The 2,500-nt window shown below is 36.0% G+C and overlaps 1 pseudogene; it reads left to right on the forward strand.

Moving 5' to 3' along the window:
• LOC128870993 (large subunit ribosomal RNA) overlaps positions 1–2,500 on the forward strand; it is a 5,561-nt pseudogene that overhangs the window by 132 nt on the left and 2,929 nt on the right.

A 2,500-nucleotide genomic window follows, 5' to 3' on the forward strand; every position in this document is an offset into this window, starting at 1 on the left:
ATGTCAAATGTGAGATGCAGTGTATGGAATATCTTAATATCTAGTATGAGAAATTAACGATTTAAGTCCTTCTTAAATGAGGCCATTTACCCATAGAGGGTGCCAGGCCCGTATAACGTTAATGATTACTAGAAAGATATTTCCAAAGAGTCGTGTTGCTTGATAGTGCAGCACTAAGTGGGTGGTAAACTCCATCTAAAACTAAATATAACCATGAGACCGATAGTAAACAAGTACCGTGAGGGAAAGTTGAAAAGAACTCTGAATAGAGAGTTAAATAGTACGTGAAACTGCTTAGAGGTTAAGCCCGATGAACCTGAATATCCATTATGAAAAATTCATCATTAAATAATTAAAAATAATGTGCATTTTTTTCATATAAGGACATTGTAATCTATTAACATAATAAAGTATTTATCAAAAGATCATTGGTGATATTAAGTTTATTTAAATTAATTTGCTTTTTAAGCATATTAACATAGAATAAATACTAATGATTTGATAAAGTGTTGATAGATTTTATTATATATAATGCTAAAATTCATTTTTTGAATTTTACAAAAAATTTAATATCTATGATATTAATATTTATTTGTATGCATTTATATGATTAACAATGCGAAAGATTCAGGATACCTTCGGGACCCGTCTTGAAACACGGACCAAGGAGTCTAACATATGTGCAAGTCATTGAGTTATATTAAACTTAATGGCATAATTAACTTAACTTAAAAATATAATGGGATTAATTTTTAGTCTATTTTCTTAAATAGTCAATTAATTCAATCCCGGGGCGTTCCATATAGTTATGTATAATGATAATTTATTATTATTTATACCTCTAACTGGAGCGTACCTTGAGCATATATGCTGTGACCCGAAAGATGGTGAACTATACTTGATCAGGTTGAAGTCAGGGGAAACCCTGATGGAAGACCGAAACAGTTCTGACGTGCAAATCGATTGTCAGAATTGAGTATAGGGGCGAAAGACCAATCGAACCATCTAGTAGCTGGTTCCCTCCGAAGTTTCCCTCAGGATAGCTGGTGCATTTAAAAATTATATAAAATAATCTTATCTGGTAAAGCGAATGATTAGAGGCCTTAGGGTCGAAACGATTTTAACCTATTCTCAAACTTTAAATGGGTAAGAACCTCACCTTTCTTGATATGAAGGTTGAGGTTATGATATAATGTGCCCAGTGGGCCACTTTTGGTAAGCAGAACTGGCGCTGTGGGATGAACCAAACGTAATGTTACGGTGCCTAAATTAACAACTCATGCAGATACCATGAAAGGCGTTGGTTGCTTAAAACAGCAGGACGGTGGACATGGAAGTCGTAATCCGCTAAGGAGTGTGTAACAACTCACCTGCCGAAGCAACTAGCCCTTAAAATGGATGGCGCTTAAGTTGTATACCTATACATTACCGCTAAAGTAGATGATTTATAAAACAATTTCGATTGATTTATAAATTTTGAAACTTTAGTGAGTAGGAGGGTACAATAGTGTGCTTAGAAGTGTTTGGCGTAAGCCTGCATGGAGCCGCTATTGGTACAGATCTTGGTGGTAGTAGCAAATAATCGAATGAGACCTTGGAGGACTGAAGTGGAGAAGGGTTTCGTGTGAACAGTGGTTGATCACGAGTTAGTCGGTCCTAAGTTCAAGGCGAAAGCCGAAAATTTTCAAGTTTTTAATAAAAAAAAATATTAATAAAATTTATATATATATATTAAAAAATAATTAAATACTTGAATTATTTTGAACGAAAGGGAATACGGTTCCAATTCCGTAACCTGTTGAGTATCCGTTTGTTATTAAAAATGGGCCTTGTGCTCATCCTGGCAACAGGAACGACCATAAAGAAGCCGTCGAGAGATATCGGAAGAGTTTTCTTTTCTGTTTTATAGTCGTACTACCATGGAAGTCTTTCGAAGAGAGATATGGTAGATGGACTAGAAGAGCATGACATTTACTGTTGTGTCGATATTTTCTCCTCGGACCTTGAAAATTTATGGTGGGGTCACGCAAACTTCTCAACAGGCCGTACCAATATCCGCAGCTGGTCTCCAAGGTGAAGAGTCTCTAGTCGATAGAATAATGTAGGTAAGGGAAGTCGGCAAATTAGATCCGTAACTTCGGGATAAGGATTGGCTCTGAAGATTGAGATAGTCGGGCTTGATTGGGAAGCAATACCATGGTTTATGTACTCGTTCTGGGTAAATAGAGAATTACGATTCTTGTTCCCCGGATAGTAGTTACGTAGCCAATTGTGGAACTTTCTTGCTAAAATTTTTAAGGAATTATATCATTCGATATATATTCTTTTTAAATTATAACGATTATCAATTAACAATCAATTCAGAACTGGCACGGACTTGGGGAATCCGACTGTCTAATTAAAACAAAGCATTGTGATGGCCCTAACGGGTGTTGACACAATGTGATTTCTGCCCAGTGCTCTGAATGTCAAAGTGAAGAAATTCAAGTAAGCGCGGGTA

This window comes from Anastrepha ludens, unplaced genomic scaffold (assembly GCF_028408465.1).
Source record: "Anastrepha ludens isolate Willacy unplaced genomic scaffold, idAnaLude1.1 ptg000045l, whole genome shotgun sequence".
NCBI lineage: Eukaryota > Metazoa > Arthropoda > Insecta > Diptera > Tephritidae > Anastrepha > Anastrepha ludens.